The 18,345-nt window shown below is 43.9% G+C and overlaps 1 protein-coding gene across 7 annotated transcripts in view; it reads left to right on the forward strand.

Moving 5' to 3' along the window:
* The window catches only part of PIP5K1C (phosphatidylinositol-4-phosphate 5-kinase type 1 gamma), a 99,311-nt gene that overhangs the window by 68,919 nt on the left and 12,047 nt on the right, over nucleotides 1–18,345 (forward strand). The gene's annotated exons all lie outside the window — the stretch shown is intronic.

Raw genomic sequence — 18,345 nt, forward strand, 5'->3', positions numbered from 1 at the left:
CCAGGTCATTGCTCAGATAGGAGTAGCGGAGGGTCGTGAATGGGCCATGGCGTCACTTGACACGGCCAAGGCCTTTGACTCTGTGGAGTGGCCTTTCCTGTTGCGGATCCTGAAGGAATTTGGGTTTGGTCCGGGGTTCATGCGGTGGGTTGAGATTCTGTACCAGAGACCTAAGGCAAATATACTAGTGAACGGAACCCTGTCGGATTCATTTACTCTACATAGAGGCACAAGACAGGGCTGTCCCCTTTTCCCCCCTCTTGTTTGCGGTGGTAATCGAGCATTTAGCATTGCGGGTCAGACAGGATGGAGCCTTCATGGGGATTTCTAAGGGAGATAGAGAGGAAAGGATAGGTCTGTACGCAGATGATCTCCTTCTGTTTATGGACGAGCCTGAGCGGACCCTCCCCAGTGCAATTGAGGTAATAGAGAAATTTGGCACATACTCGGGCTTGCTCATAAACTGGACGAAATCAGCTATTATGCCTCTTTGGGATCATGGATGGCCGGAGTGTATACATAATTTACCGGTAGTAGACCAGTTTAAGTATCCTGGCATTGTGATTACAAAAGACCCTTGCGTGTCTGTGGCGAGAAATATATAACCGATAGGGACCCTATTTATTGATAAATTTAGAACATGGAAGGCATTGCCGATATCGGTGATGGGGAGACTGAATTTAGTTAAAATGATTTTGCTCCCCAAGGGTCTGTATCTCCTGTCGCACGCATGCGCCCCGGTTCCAAAGGCCTTTTTTGATAGGCTACATTCTCTGGTTACGACTTTTGTGTGGGGCAAAGCCAGGAGGAAGCTTTCACAGAAAGTGCTACAGAGGTCTAAGACAAGGGGGGGGGGCGGCTTTACCGGATTTTTTTCTATATTATCTGGCCGGCCAGCTGAAGGATGTAGCGGCATGGGTTAAACAGGGAGAACTGCCAGGGCCGGAATATTGGTTGAGGGAACATCTTAATCTCTCTACTCTATGGCCTGTGCTGGAGTCTCCAGGTTTGGTCCCCAGGAGGTTACTTCCTGCTCATAGATTGGCTAACCAAGTATGGAAAGCAGCCAAATTCAACTCTTATGTAGACTTTCCAGATGCAACTCCGCTCTGGGATAATCCCACGATGCCACACTTGATAACCTTGGAGGGTGCCGAGACATGGAAAGGATGCGGGGTGTGGACACTGGCTGAGCTGTATGATGGGGGGGTACTGCGGACTTTGCAGCAACTACAGGAGAAATTTGAGATTCCCCACTATGTTTTATAGATACCTTCAATTACGGCACGCCCTGAATGCTCAGTTTAGGGGGACGAGTCGCAGTATTTCTAAATACCCTTTGATAGGGGTGTTGAGATCACAGGGACCCAAGGGCATTATTTCTATACTGTATACATATTTACTGGGTGATCGCATGATTCTTCAACCATTGGAGGCAGAAGCGAAATGGAAGGTTAATATTCCAACTCTTGATGCTGAGGACTGGGAGGAGGCTATGTTGGTACCCACTAAGGTTTCCCCATCGGTAAATAATAAACTGATACAATTGTTCATATTGCATAGGAGCTATTTGTCCGCTCTTAGGTTGTATAAGATGGGGAGATTGCCCAGCAGCAGGTGTCATAGATGTCAAGAGGAGGGGGCCGATTTCTGGCATTTAATGTGGGGATGTAGATATTTACAAGTTTTTTGGGGTAAGGTTTTAGAAATTCTCTCCACAATGGTGCCTGTCTCGATAGAAGTCTGCCCTAAAATATGTATCCTGGGGATATTAGAGGAGGAACAGTGGACACATTATCAGAGAGTATTTTTGGGGGAGGCTCTCTTCTTGGCCAGGAAGGCTGTAGCGCTGAGGTGGATGGCGGAAAGACTCCCGACGGTGGGCCAATGGAAGACCTTGATGAACCATGCAATGAATATGGAAAAAGTAGTGTATATACATAGAAAGTGCCCAAGGAAATTTCAGAAAGTGTGGGGGGAGTGGTGCTCTTCGACTCACTCCTTACAATCTATGCATTTGCACTCCGTATCGGAGGATCCCACTGCGCTGGGTGTCTGAATACTAGAACGCAGGTCTGTAGTACCTCTTGATGCTAAGTTGTGGAAATATTGCCGATACTTACCTAACGCACTATGTATCATGACTGTATTGTGTGGAGCTAGTGGCTCCCCTGCGTGGGCTGCCACTGCTCCGGAATGTGATGAACCATGCTTGTTGTTAAACTTCAATAAAACGAGTTTAAAAAAAATATATATATGTTACTGGTTAAAAACAAAATAACATAAAGAACAAACATTCCACTGGAGCATATTAATCAGGCTTTGTCACTGAAAACAACCTGCGATGTGTCCTCTTTTTGCATGTCGATCCTGGATAGTGTGGCCATGCAAGCGATCCATGCTGGATCAATAGTTTGATTGTATTCATTACGTCATTGGAGTGGGATCTGTGCACCAGAATTGCTACCCAGATCCAGACAGGCGGTCTTACTGTAATTCTAAAGTGATTTCCAGTACAAAATCATGCCTGTTTTCAAAGTCATGCCGCCCGAGGACCTATAGATCACAAGTGGGGACAAGTGAATCGACTTCAGATGAAACATCCAAAGTCGATTCGCATAAAACTTTGTTCCAATACTGTACAGAGCAAGAGCTCTGTACAGTATTAGAATGTATTGGCTCCGATGAGCCGAAGTTACTGCTTCGTGAAGTCTCGCGAGACTTCGCATGATAACTTCCTAAATTTATTTTCTACTGTAAAAAAACATTTCCCGAACTGTGGTTCGGTTCAAAGGTACCATTTGCAACCGAACCATAGATCTGGAAATGTTTTTTTACAGTACAAATCGCGAAGCAATAACTTTGGCTCATCGGAGCCAATACATTCTAATACTGTACAGAGCTCCTGCTCCGTACAGTATTAGAACAAAGTTTCATCCGAAGTCTATTCGCTCATCCCTAATCACAAGCATCCAATATTGACCATTGGCCTTGTCCCTTACGCACGTGGAGGACATTATGTACTTTAAATGGTGCGATATTCAAAGTCTTCACAATTTTTTATGTTGAGGAACATTTTTCTGAAGTTTTTTGCAGATTGGTGAACTTCTGTCCAACTTTGCTCCTGAGACTCTGCTTCTAACATGCTCTTTTTATACCCAGTCTTGAGACTTAGTTGCAAATTGCTCCTCCAGCATTTTTTTTTTGTTTTTTTTTTTATTAGTACCACTTGCTTTTCTGCCTTTTGTTTCCCCATCCCAACTTTTTTGAGATGTGTTGCTGCCAACGAGTTTTATATTCTTTTTTTCATGAAAAAATATACTGTTGTTAAAATATACAGCCAGTGTGGTCTTCCAGCACCAATACTATTGATTCCCACTGAGAATAACTACAACGCCCAATAATTCTTATGTATGGGGAGTTTAAATGGTTCTGTTAGCATTCTGAAGCTGTCAGCTCTGATAAGCAACTTGAACTTTGGGTTCAAGTGGAATTACAACATGGACGTATGTTGCTTTTTTATATATACCTATTTACAGTTTCTTTAAAAGTCTGTTTTTCAGTTCAACATCATGGACATGTTTTCTATAGTTTGCCTCTGTCCTTATTCCTGTTAAATCCTAATATCTCATATGTCATAATGTCTCCTCATCCCTTTACAGCTCATTCACTCGATGTGTCCTCTCCCCATCGGTCTTTTTTGCATGCCTGCTGTAAACAGCCTTTTTTACCTTAACCAGGCCAGACGTATCAGGATTAGGCTACTTTCACACCTGTGCTTTCCATTTCCACTTTTGAGATCCGTCCTAGGGTCTCAGTACCAGAGGAAAATGCTTCCGTTTTGTCCCCATTCTTTGTCAATGGGGACAAAACTGAACGAAATGGAATGCATTCCATTCCGTTTGGTTGCATCCCAATCGCGGACAGAATTACGCTGCTAGCAGCTTTTTTCTGTCCGTGATGTGGTGTTGACTCACAATGTAAGTTGATGGGGATGGATCCGTTTTCTCAGACACAATGGAAAACTGATCCGTCCCCCATTGACTTTCAGTGGAGTTCATGACTGATCCGTCTTGGCTATGTTAAAGATAATACAACCGGATCCATTCAAAATGGATGCAGCCGGTTGTATTATCAGAATGAAAGTGTTTTTGTTGATCCATGACGCTGGTGTGAAAGTAGCCTTATGTCCATTGTGCTCATATTCTGTAACAAAATGCATAAACACAAGTGATGTAGGAATAATGGCTAGTTCTTAAGCTGACATGCTTATCAAGCACAAACAAATTCCAGAGTGCTGTACAGGAATTGTCATCCCTCGAATCAGTCCCTGTCCCCCAGTGGGGCTCATCAGTTTACTTGTCACTAGTCAAGGTCCTTGCATTTTTTTTTTTAAATCAACACATCAGGTATTAAGCATGTGGTTGATAGTCCTTTTTCAAATGCACCTACAAATTGCAAGTAATCCCTCTATGCAGATCTGTCAGATCTGAGGGTAGCATGTGAAATAGAGAAATGTTGAGCTTGGGAATATTAGTTTTTATGATTTTAATTATTTTTCATCTAAAAACTCTTTAAAGGCTGTTTGGGCTTGTTTAAAAAAGAAAAAGAAGAAAAATTGTCCTGAGTACATCTCCCAAGCACAGTAGTGATTGACAGCTGTCCTTTGACACACTCACACAGGAAAAGCTGCCATTCACTTTGTTAGCAGGGGAAACATGAATCCCTGTTTATCACCAAGCACAGGATCTCCCCCATGGTATCCCGAATGATCCACACTTTACAGCTAGGTAGGGTAAGGTGTCTGGCAAGTTCTTGAAATCTGAAATATGTATAGACATTTTTATTTTTTTCTTATACCGCAACTACTCTTTCTACAGGGCAATAGGGAGGGTGCAGTGTTAAGTCAGTCAGAGCAGAGCAGTAGTAACAAGCTCGCTCCACTACAGTGTTGACATTGCAGATGGAGATGCATGATCGGGCGTTTTGGTAAAGACTGGACAACCCTTTTAAGGCTAGGACTCCACAACACCCTAGTGTTAGCAATAACACCACCACCACTCGCACCATGTCTATATACTCCCTTGTTGATATAGAAGGCTGTCCCCAGAATACCCCAGGCTGTACAAAGTAAGTACTCTTTCCTATGGGATTCCACCCTTATCGGCTGGGACTCCTGTCTAAATTAGAACTTTCACCCACTGCACAGCAACTGCAGCCAAGCCAATACACTGCAGTACACACAGTAATATGCGTTAACATCGGTGCATACCAGTTACAGACCGACATTACGAGCATAGGTAAAAGAAAAAGAATTGCATAAAAAACTAAACTCAAGAATAAGCCTTTTGTTTCTACAATGAGAGAGAACAAAAAGCCTCTCTCATGTTAGAAAGTTTTCCTCCATACTTGGGTTACTTCTAAATATCTGGACAAGCCTCTTTTTACATCCAAACAATACAGCTTCCTTTCCTTGTCGTGTTTGGGGTTTTGACATAAAGAAGATAGAACAATCTCTTGAACGATGGAAGGGGTACACATGTCTACCAACTGCCTTAAAAAAAACTCTTTACCCACGGATGTTAGGTCAGAGATACATCAAAGAAAGCACTTGGTGCAGACTTGAACTTTAAGAGTACTACAGTAGGTCTCAGTTTCTGATTCAACCCTTCCTGGAGAAAATCTAAACATTTTGGCATAGGAGGGGATTGTAACGGATCCACTGAACATTGACAAATACTCAAAGCTGACCGACCAAATTCTAAAGTTTTGAGGTGACAGGCTTTCTGGTAGATAAAAGGGTGGAAACAACCTGATCCAATAGACCTTTCCATCTCAGGATCCCCCTCTCAAATTCCAGGCCGCCAGGTGCAGGTTCGCTAACTCTGGAAGGGAAAAAGGGACCCTAAAGAAGGAGCTTCCTCCTTACCGGTAACACTCAGAGATCTGAGAGGGACATCCTTCTCAGCCAAATGAACCAAGTTTTCCTTGGCCAAAAGGGTGCTATCAAAATTAGTCTAACCTGTTCTGATCTCAATTTCTGAACTATTCTGGGAATTTAATTTCAGAGAAGGAAAGGCACAGAGTAGATGGTTCAGCCAGGAGAGAGAGAAGGCTTCTGTCCCTGTTGGGTCGTCCCTGGGGTTGAGGGAAAAGAAAAGATGGCATTTCTTATTTTCTCTGGTAGCGAAGTGGTCTAACTTGGGATGACCCCAGAGGTTGCATATCTGATGAAAAACAGATTGGTTCAGGCACCACTGCCCCTGGGAATGATGACTCAAAAAATCTGCTTCTATGTTGTCTTTCCCCCTGAGGTGAACAGCTGAACTAGACAGAGCTAGAGGAATAATAGTTTAAAACATTTCTTGAGTGCTAATGACATCTAAGATGGCTACCTGGTGCCCCCTTGTCTGTTCAGATATGCAACGGTTGTGGAAGTGTCCAAGAGCATCTTGACATGTCGACCCCTCGGCCTTGTCCGATAGCCCCTGAGAGCAAACAGGATAGCTCTTGGCTCACTCACATTCAGGGATTCTTTGGATTGTGCTCGTGACCAACAGCCCTGGCGGACTTCTAGTACAAAATAAGCCCCCCAACCCAATGGACTGGCATCTGTTATTAGCTGATCTTAGAAGAGTATAGTGAAAACAGGCACTCTACATCTAGCAGTAATACTAAAGGAGCAATGTACACAGGTATGGTAATAAAAATGTGTATTTATTTTTATGAGAATACGATAAAAATAAGGGATAAAGGATGTAAAAATGAAAATTGCAATTTGCAGAGGTGGGGATGGAAACACAATGGAAAAAATGTGCAAAGGTGGATGCAGGAGTGGGACAATTCGATGGTTGTCCGATGGTGGTTTCCACCTTCAGTGGGTTCAATAATTCATTGTGTCCATTTATGTGCATTTTATAAAAAGAATATAAAAATATATATAAAAAAATAAATATATATAGTCTTGTGCAATATCGGATATATGGAAGTATATGGAGATATATTGCAGAGGAGAAGGTACGGTGTTGCCCTGTTTAGGGCTTGCTGGCCGGACACTGATGTTGGTCACAGTAGAAAAAATATATAGTGACAAAAAGATAAAAAGATATAGGTAATATGTCAGTCGGATACTGCACCTGGTGTGGCGTCCCACACACTAAAGAGGGCTGCACCCTGACTGTTTACCTTCTTTGTGAAGTGTAGGTGTCCCGGCTGTTGGCGCGTCCTAGCTGCGCTCTGTGATGGCTGTTTCCCGGTCTTTTGCGTTCCACGTGGGTGTGACGTCACTTATCTGGCGTCTCGCGTGTCTTTGCCGAACTTAGTTTGCAAACTTTCGCTGGCGGTCTTTTTCGATCCAGAAGATTCGGATGTAACCGATTTGGAAGCGTTTCCAGGGTAAGATTTCTTGCAGGTTTAGAGGGGAGTCACCAGACGCGTTTCGAAGGTCTAAGCTGACTTCTTCATCAGTGGTAGCCCTCTGACTGCTATTATGTTGCATTATATACTCCTTGTGGATCTTTCAAAGACCTGGACTGGATCCGATTTTACATGGTCCGAACTTTTGGGTATGGTGGTTCCATCGAAAGTCTGGATGTGTCCAATTTTTGGATCAGTTTTTTTCGGGAGTTGGTTTAGTTTATAGAAAATCCGGTGGCATCTGAATTTTTGTTTGTAAAAATCGGGTGGGATCCGAATTTTTAGGTGGAATCCGAATGTTTTGTGTTTGCCTGCTGTACTAATTGAATAGTTTCCTTTATATGCACTTGTTCTACTGTAGACGGTGTAGTGTTGTGCTGGTTGTTGGTTTGGTTCTTTATTAGCTTAAGGTTTCTAATTTAATCAGTTCTGTAGTTTTTGTATTTCTTGCGGTACCGCTGCGTTTTCTGCCAATGGTGCGTTTTTTAGATTGATTTTGTTTTTGGGCATATTTAATATCTAGGGACCCTAATTTGGGTTTCCTGCGGTACCGCTGCGTTTTTTCAATGGTGCGTTTTTAGGTTGGTTTTGGTTATGGACATATTCAATGTCCAGGGGGTGTTATGTAGGGTGGTGGATCCGAATTTACGTAATCCAAACTTTTTAGTATGATGGTTCCATCGAAAGTTTGGATGTGTCCAATTTTTTTCGGGAGTTGGCTTAGTTTATAGAAGATCCGGTGGAGTCTGAAATTTTTTTGTGACAAGACGGGTGCAAATTTTTTAGGTGGAATCCGATTTTTTTTTTTGTGTGTGCTGTGCTAATTGGATGGCTTCTTTTGTACTTGTTCCACTGTGGACGGTGTAGTGCTGTGCTGGTTGTTTATTGGCTAATGGTTTCTAATTTAACCACTTCAGCCCCGCTAGCTGAAACCCCCTTCATGACCAGAGCACTTTTTACACTTCGGCACTACACTCCTTTCACCGTTTATCGCTCGGTCATGCAACTTACCACCCAAATGAATTTTACCTCCTTTTCTTCTCACTAATAGAGCTTTCATTTGGTGGTATTTTATTGCTGCTGACATTTTTTACTTTTTTTGTTATTAATCAAAATGTAACGATTTTTTTGCAAAAAAGACATTTTTCACTTTCAGCTGTAAAATTTTGCAGAAAAAACTACATCCATATATAAATTTTTCGCCAAATTTATTGTTCTACATGTCTTTTGATAAAAAAAAAATGTTTGGGCAAAAAAAAAAATGGTTTGGGTAAAAGTTATAGCGTTTACACACTATGGTACAAAAATGTGAATTTCCGCTTTTTGAAACTGCTCTGATTTTCTGAGCACCTGTCATGATTCCTGAGGTTCTACAATGCCCAAACAGTAGAAAAACCCCACAAATGACCCAATTTCGGAAAGTAGACACCCTAAGGTATTCGCTGATGGGCATAGTGAGTTCATAGAACTTTTTATTTTTTGTCACAAGTTAGCGGAAAATGATGATGATTTTTATTTTTATTTTTTTCTTACAAAGTCTCATTTTCCACTAACTTGCGACAAAAAATAAAAAATTCTAGGAACTCATCATGCCCCTCACAGAATACCTTGGGGTGTCTTCTTTCCAAAATGGGGTCACTTGTGGGGTAGTTATACTGCCCTGGCAATTTAGGGGCCCAAATGTGTGAGAAGAACTTTGCAATCAAAATGTGTAAAAAATGACCGGTGAAATCCAAAAGGTGCACTTTGGAATATGTGCCCCTTTGCCCACCTTGGCAGCAAAAAAGTGTGACACATCTGGTATCGCCGTACTCGGGAGAAGTTGGGGAATGTGTTTTGGGGTGTCATTTTACATATACCCATGCTGGGTGAGAGAAATATCTTGGCAAAAGACAACTTTGCCCATTTTTTTATACAAAGTTGGCATTTGACCAAGATATTTTTTTCACCCAGCATGGGTATATGTAAAATGACACCCCAAAACACATTCCCCAACTTCTCCTGAGTACGGCGATACCAGATGTGTCACACTTTTTTGCTGCCAAGGGGGGCAAAGGGGCACATATTCCAAAGTGCACCTTTTGGATTTTGCAGGCCATTTTTTACACATTTTGATTGCAAAGTACTTCTCACACATTTGGGCCCCTAAATTGCCAGGGCAGTATAACTACGCCACAAGTGACCCCATTTTGGAAAGAAGACACCCCAAGGTATTCCGTGAGGGGCACTGCGAGTTCCTAGAATTTATTTATTTTTGTCACAAGTTAGCGGAAAATGATGATTTTTTATTTTTTTTCTCTTCTCTTTTTTCCTTACAAAGTCTCATATTCCACTAACTTGCGACAAAAAATAAAAAATTCTAGGAACTCGCCATGCCCCTCACGGAATACCTTGGGGTGTCTTCTTTCCAAAATGGGGTCACTTGTGGCGTAGTTATACTGCCCTGGCAATTTAGGGGCCCAAATGTGTGAGAAGTACTTTGCAATCAAAATGTGTAAAAAATGGCCTGCGAAATCCGAAAGGTGCACTTTGGAATATGTGCCCCTTTGACCACCTTGGCTGCAAAAAAGTGTCACACATCTGGTATCGCCGTACTCAGGAGAAGTTGGGGAATGTGTTTTGGGGTGTCATTTTACATATACCCATGCTGGGTGAGAGAAATATCCTGGCAAAAGACAACTTTTCCAATTTTTTTATACAAAGTTGGCATTTGATCAAGATATTTATCTCACCCCGCATGGGTATATGTAAAATGACACCCCAAAACACATTCCCCAGCTTCTCCTGAGTACGGCGATACCAGATGTGTCACACTTTTTTGCAGCCTAGATGCGCAAAGGTGCCCAAATTCCTTTTAGGAGGGCATTTTTAGACATTTGGATCCCAGACTTCTTCTCACGCTTTAGGGCCCCTAAAAAGCCAGGGCAGTATAAATACCCCACATGTGACCCCACTTTGGAAAGAAGACACCCCAAGGTATCCAATGAGGGGCCTGGCAAGTTCATAGAATTTTTTTTTTTTTTTTTCGCATAAGTTAGCGGAAATTGATTTTTATTAATTTTTTTCTCACAAAGTCTCACTTTCCGCTTACTTAGGACAAAAATTTAAATCTTTCATGGACTCAATATGCCCCTCAGCAAATACCTTGGGGTGTCTTCTTTCCAAAATGGGGTCAGTTGTGGGGTGTTTGTACTGCCCTGGCATTTGAGGGTCTCCGCAATCATTACATGTATGGCCAGCATTAGGAGTTTCTGCTATTCTCCTTATATTGAGCATACAGGTAATGAGATTTTTTTTTTCCGTTCAGCCTCTGGGCTGAAAGAAAAAAATGAACGGCACAGATTTCTTCATTCGCATCGATCAATGTGGATGAAAAAATCTCTGCCAAAAAAAAAAAATGGAGGGGAAAGGCGTCTGCCAGGACATAGGAGCTCCGCCCTACATCCATACCCACTTAGCTCGTATGCCCTGGCAAACCAGATTTCTCCATTCACATCAATCGATGTGGATGAATAAATCATTGCCAGGATTTTTTTTTTTTTTTTTTTATATATATATACAAAGTGTTTGCCAAAGCATAGGAACGCCGCCTCCTCCTCAGCTCGTATGCATCGGCAAACGTATCTGTTACTGCAGAGTAGAAATCTCGTCTTGCAGCGCCGCATACACGGACTTGCATGTAATCTGACAGCAGCGCAATGCTTCTGTCAGAATGCACATCAGTGCTGCAGCTAATCGATCGGTTGGTCCACCTAGAAGGTAAAAAAAAAAAAAAAAACAGGCCGCAACGCAATAATTTTATTAACTTTGCAACAGAACATATAAACTAACTTTTTTAACTGAACATTAACTTTTTTGCTTACTGGTGTTTTTTTTTTTTGTTTTTGTTTTTTTACCTTTTATAGAACAAACCTCTCCTTCCCCATGGGTCAATGTGCAAAGCGCAAATCGCCCAAAGACGTGGCGAAGTGCGTTATGCACTTTGTCCCATGTGAAAGGAGACGTTTGCAGCAGCAGTGAGTGAATGGGCCCTAATAGCCCTGTGTGCCTGTCCTGGTGAGATGATCCCTATGCTAATAGTGTACCTGTGAGTGGTACTTCCGGAAACACTCTCCAAAGCATAGGGCAGGGTGGTCAGGACAGAAATAGCGGGTGTCACGCCTTATTCCACTCCTGCTACAGACACGACATCTTTTTCGGGGTGACAGTTGGGTTGAGGTACCAGGAACGACATTGGGGAAATGTCGCTCGTGTAGACGGCTAACTACACTGGTGGATGGGGCCACGGAACCTCCTGGGTACAGGAGGTTCTCGATGATCTCTTCCTGAAATTTGAGGAAGGATCCAGTTCTCCCAGCCTTACTGTAGAGAACAAAACTATTATACAGAGCCAATTGAATTAAATATACAGACACCTTCTTATACCAGCGTCTGGTTCTGCGGGAAACTAAATACGGAGACAACATCTGGTCATTGAAGTCCACCCCTCCCATGTGAAGGTTATAGTCGTGGACTGAGAGGGGCTTTTCAATGACACGGGTTGCTCGCTCAATTTGTATTGTCGTGTCTGCGTGAATGGAGGAGAGCATGTAAACGTCACGCTTGTCTCTCCATTTCACCGCGAGCAGTTCTTCGTTACACAGTGCGGCCCTCTGCCCCCTTGCAAGACGGGTGGTAACGAGCCGTTGGGGGAACCCCGCGCGACTAGTTCGCGCGGTACCACAGGCGCCAATCCGTTCTAGAAACAAATGCCTAAAGAGGGCCACACTTGTGTAAAAATTGTCCACATAAAGATGGTACCCCTTGCCAAATAAGGGTGACACAAAGTCCCAAACTGTCTTCCCACTGCTCCCCAGGTAGTCAGGACAACCGACCGGCTCCAGGGTCTGATCTTTTCCCTCATAGATCCGAAATTTGTGGGTATAGCCTGTGGCCCTTTCACAGAGCTTATACAATTTGACCCCATACCGGGCGCGCTTGCTTGGGATGTATTGTTTGAAGCCAAGGCGCCCGGTAAAATGTATCAGGGACTCGTCTACGCAGATGTTTTGCTCTGGGGTATACAAATCTGCAAATTTCAGGTTGAAATGGTCTATGAGGGGCCGAATTTTGTGGAGCCGGTCAAAAGCAGTGTGGCCTCTGGGACGGGAGGCGGTGTTGTCACTAAAGTGCAGGAAACGCAGGATGGTCTCAAATCGTGTCCTGGACATAGCAGCAGAGAACATGGGCATGTGATGAATCGGGTTCGTGGACCAATATGACCGCAATTCATGCTTTTTTGTCAGGCCCATGTTGAGGAGGAGGCCCAGAAAAGTTTTAATTTCGGAAACTTGGACTGGTTTCCACCGGAAAGGCTGGGCATAATAGCTTCCCGGGTTAGCGGTTATAAATTGTGTGGCATACCGATTTGTTTCTGCCACAACTAAGTCTAAGAGCTCCGCAGTCAAGAACAGCTCAAAAAATCCCAGGGCCGAACCGATCTGAGCTGTCTCAACCCGAACTCCAGACTGGGCGGTGAAAGGGAAAACTACAGGTGCGGCTGAAGTTGGGGACTGCCAATCAGGGTTTGCCAGCACCTCAGGGGCTCTACGGGCACGTCTTTGCGGTGGCTGCGACGGGGTCACTACTGCACGTGCCACCGTACCAGTTTCAACTGCCCTTCTGGTGCTCGCTACTTCACCAGGTTGTACGGCAGTGCTGGTACTAGGTCCAGGAAGGGCTGGGCTGCTGGTGTATGCCTCACCACGTAATCCGACAGCACCAGCCCCACTCTGCTGCTCTTGAAGCGGATCCTGCGCAACCTGCGGTCTAGCGACACGGGGCCGGGTACGCCTAGTGCTATCAGGGACCTCAGCCTCCTCGTCCGAACTTTGGGTCAGAGAGCCACTGCTTTCTACAGGTTCGTATTCTGACCCGCTGGATTCATCAGATGAGGGTTCCCACTCCTCATCCGACTGGGTCAGAAGCCTGTAGGCCTCTTCAGAGGAATACCCCCTGTTTGACATGTGGGCAACTAAATTTAGGGCAAACACTGCGTTTTGGGTGGAGGGAGAACTAAAGTGACACTAATACAATTATAGATCTGACCGTGATCAGTTTTGATCACTTCCAGATACTATAAAAGTACAAATGCTGATTAGCGATACGCTAATCAGCAAATAACGGACTGCGGTGCGGTGGGCTGGGCGCTAACCGATCCCTAAACTACCTAACCAAGGGGCCTAAACTATACTGAAACCTAACTGTCAATACCAGTGAAAAAAAAAATGACAGTTTGCACTGATCACTTTTTTCTTTTCACTTGTGATTGACAGGGGCGATCAAAGGGGTGATCAAAGGGTTAATTGGGGTTCAGGGGGGTGATCTGGGGCTAAAGTGTAGTGTTCGGTGTACTCACTGTGAAGCCTGCTCCTCTGCTGGATCCAACCGACGAAAAGAACCAGCAGAGGAGCAGGCAGCCATATAACAGATCATATTTACAAATATGATCTGTTATCTGGCTCTCTGATTGGATTTTTTAAAAATCAGCAACCTGCCAGCCGCGATCATTGGCTGGCAGGTTGCTGACGAAATACTCCTGTACGAAATGCCGGCCCGAACTGCGCATGCGCGGGCCAGCAAAGCGCGTCATCTCGCGTCTCGCGAGATGACGCGTATATGCGTGACTCTGCGCAGCGCTGCCACCTCCGGACCGCACATCTGCGTTAGGCGGTCCGGAGGTGGTTAATCAGGATACTGTAGTTTTTGTATTTCCTGCGGTACCGCTGCGTTTTCTGCCGATGGTGCATTTTTTAGATAGATTTTGTGTATATTCAATGTCTAAGGACCCTAATTTGGGTTCCGTGGTTTTTGTATTTCCTGTGGTGCCGCTGCGTTTTTGCCGCGTTTTTTCAATGGTGCGTTTTTTATTTATTTTGGGCATATTCAGGGAGTGTTATGTGAGGTAGTGGTGTATTTTTAGGGTTGTGAGTTTTGGTGTGTGTGTGTGTTGGCGGGGGGTGTGTCTAGTGGTGACATTGGTGACAGGCAGTGTGAATGGTTAGGGTAGTGCATTCCATGATATGTGCTAGTGGGGGAACTTCAGTCTTTTTTTTAGTGGTGTGTGTGTGTGTGTGTGTGTGTGTGTGTGTGTGTGTGGTCCTCTGTGGTTTTTGTGCTCAATTTTGATATTAGAGTTTTTGGAACCCACATTTGAATTCAATTGTTTGGTCTAAGACTTGGATCTAATTTTGGGATCCAATTTTGGGTTATGTGATTCTTATTGTTAGGTGTTTTTCAATGTGTGATGATGAATTTCTCAATCTTTTTGGTGGTTTGGTATTTTGTATGGATTTTCTTTTGCGGTTTTGTTTTTTTGGGGTCCGTTGTTGAATCCAATTTTCAGAACTCGCTGTTTTAGTGGTGATGGGTTTTTTTTTTTTTTCTTAAATTAAAGGGATTCTGTCACCTCCCCTAACCCAAAAAACGATTTTAAAGCAGCCATGAAGCACAGCTTACCTTGATTAGGCTGTGCTCTTTTATCTTGTAATCCGTCCAGCAGTTTCTGCAAAAAACGACTTTTATTGATATGCAAATGAGTCCTGAATGTGCCCAGAGGAGCGTTTTGTTCCTCTTAGAGAGCCCAGTACCGCCCCTCTTACAGTGCCCAGCCCGCCTTCCTTGCACTGTCTATCCGCCCCCAGCCTGCCACAGCCTCTCCTCCCCCTCCCTCACGCCGAACGAACTTTCAGCAGGGAAGAGCGAGCATCGGACGTCACTGGGCTCGGCGCATGCCCAGTGACGAGGATGAAGCTCCTGCCCTCAGTCTCCTGCTGATCGCTCAGGCGCAGCCCTCAGTGGGTACTGCGCCTGTGCGAAAGTTCGTTCGGCGTGAGGGAGGGGGAGGAGAGGGAGGAGAGGCTGTGGCAGGCTGGGGGCGGATAGACACTGCAAGGAAGGCTCATTTGCATATCAATAAAAGTCGTTTTTGTCCGGTCTCCAATCTGCTTAAGGGGCGGCGTTTCATCTGAAAATGCGCCCAGCCAGCCGCTCCCAACTGCCGTTCTGAAGCCCCGCCCAGCTCATCAATATTCACGTGGCTGGGCGGCGGCTACAACTCTCCAGGTCTCGATCCTGCGCATGGGCAATCGAATCCTCCTGGCATAGTTCGTGTGTAATCTTCTGCACCTGCGCCCCGCCGTGGTTAGATCGCGCCTGTGTACACACCCTGCCTGTGTCCCCGAGCCTCCGCCTCATGCGCATGCGCCTGAAGCGCTGCTGCTATGAACAGTGTCTGGCGCATGCGCATGAGGCGGGGCGCAGGCGCAGAAGATTACACACGAACGATGCCAGGAGGATTCGATTGCCCATGCGCAGGATCGAGACCTGGAGAGTTGTAGCCGCCGCCCAGCCACGTGAATATTGATGAGCTGGGCGGGGCTTCAGAACGGCAGTTGGGAGCGGCTGGCTGGGCGCATTTTCAGATGAAACGCCGCCCCTTAAGCAGATTGGAGACCGGACAAGCAGGTTATAAAACTTTATATTTCCGTATATATTTATAAGGTGGGCAGGGGGGATACTTACATGATTCTAATACACTTTATATGACCTGTACTGTGATATATATATATATATATATATATATATATATATATATATATATATATATATATATATATATATATATATATAACTAAATATGCTAATTGGGCCTGTCAGTGTCCCTTTAAGCCTTAAAGAGTAACTGTAACTTGTTGTTTATAATTGTAGTGTTATATATATTAATATTTAATATATATGTGTGTGTGTGTAATATATATGTATATATATTATATATATATATATATATGTGTGTATATGTATGTGTGTATGTATATATATATAATTCTTCTTTTTTTTTTTTTTTTTTTTTATGTAATTGGCTTGGTCTCACTAAGTACACCATAGTCAATACTTTTCAATAGGTATTGAATTACCTAGTAATTGCAGCTTCCTCTTTGCTCCCCCAGGCATTTCAGTTGTGCAGCTAAAACAGCGTTGCTAGGTGTCCTCCGTCTCCTATCTTGTATGTACAGAAGACAGATGACTTAGTAGTGGGCAGTCCTGAACACTGCGTGCCACGGAAATTACTTGCTTCTAGAGCAATGTAATTTCTGCTCTAGGGACTAATAAAGCGCCGAGCTACAATAGCCTCTAGTTAACACTGCCTTTTCTATTAGACCAGGTACCCAGCCACAAGTCAAAATTAATGAAATAGACATAAATATTAACCCCCTGCAGTGCTGTTTTATTTAAGTAAATGAAATAACCCCCACAAACTGACAGTATATAATGCAGAGGATATGTATGAGCTCTCAGGAGGAAGAGGGTGTGTTTAACTGTGGAGAAAGCCGATTGGTGAGGCTGCGCGTTCCCGAGATGAGCCTAAGTAATTCTGGGAAGTTAGGGAGGCCAGTCTTGCCCTCAGGGTAAGGGCATCGGTGGCCATCTTGAGAAGATTGTCCGAAAAGTCTTTTGAGGGAGCGGTTGATATGGACAGAATCTTATCTTATTATAAGTTTGATTATGGATTATCATCCACAGCAACAACATATGAAAATTTTAATTTTGATTTGAAAATATGACAGTTACACTTTAATAAATCCGCCGAGGCATCTGAGATAAAATCAACCTTTTTCATAATGGTAAATGATAAAAGTTGATCTCTAGGGGTTTTATCTTGACTATGTGATTCTAGTTCTTGGAGCCATAATTTTAGGGACCTAGCCATAGAAGTTGCTGCAATATTAGGTTTAAAGGATTGAGTGGGGGATTCCCAAGCTTTTCTATCCATTGGGTCTTTTTAGGTGCCCAAATCCTCAAATAGTAATGCAGATCTTTTGGAAATTTTTGGTCACGGTGCGTCCACTCTTGGGACTCTATCCCAGCACGATGATTCCCCTTCTTCAAATGGGTATTAACGCTTTACCACCCTGGGAATATAAAAAAATTTATTCAGGCTTTTCCACTGGTTTTGGATTAAGGATTTAATGTTATCATTAAGGGGGAAAAACTGTTTCTCATGGCCTAAATCCCCAAACGTAATATCCTGAATGGATCTTTTTATACTTATCTAATTTCATTCAATGGCTTTACGTAGCACATCAGTATCTTCAAGGGAGGCTAAGGGATTCCCCGTCACCTCATCACAAGAGTGAAGAAGTGTCTCTATACAATTCTCCTTCTTCGTCATAATCTGAAAAATCTGTATCAGAAGTTTCTACAGGGGAAGATGGTCTACCCCTGGAAGTAGAGGGAAGGCTCCTTTTTAAAAACCTTCAAAGATGAAGGAATTTCTGTTTTAATCGGCTCCTTAATATTTAGCAAAAAGGACAGGGACTCCTCTTCTGCCGTCTTTTTAATGCATTCGTTACACAAGGGTTTCCCCAATCAGGGGATAGCAAATCACACAATCCCTCCTTTTATGACCCTTCTTTGGGACTTTAGGATAATAAAATTTAAATATATTAGGCCCATATTTAAAAAAAAAAAAACATTTGGGGTTAAGAAAGCCCCTTACCCCCTCCAGGGAAAAGCAGTCTGTCATCTGTTCCTTCTGGAACATCAGTGCGTTGACCCACATCTTCTTCCATAACTTCTCGCTTAGGAAGGTATGATGCAACCAGGGTTCAGAGAAAGCAGTCTTGCTACCGGTAGAAACCAATGAGGCTGGCTGGGGGTTGAAGCGCACCCCTATTAATGTGGATGGAATTTTTATAATGACCCTTGCCTGGTCTTCCATGAGACCACACCAAACGGCGCCCGACGTCCCATCCTGTGCGCCACACATCTGCCCTTAGTATGCTCCAAGGGTGGAGACCTTACTTCCGGTCACGTGCCCGGACATCCCACGTGCACTGGGGAAAGGAGCGTGGCGCAGTCCTGGCGGTCCCCGGACACTGCAGATAAAAG

This window comes from Bufo gargarizans, chromosome 1 (genome assembly GCF_014858855.1).
Source record: "Bufo gargarizans isolate SCDJY-AF-19 chromosome 1, ASM1485885v1, whole genome shotgun sequence".
NCBI lineage: Eukaryota > Metazoa > Chordata > Amphibia > Anura > Bufonidae > Bufo > Bufo gargarizans.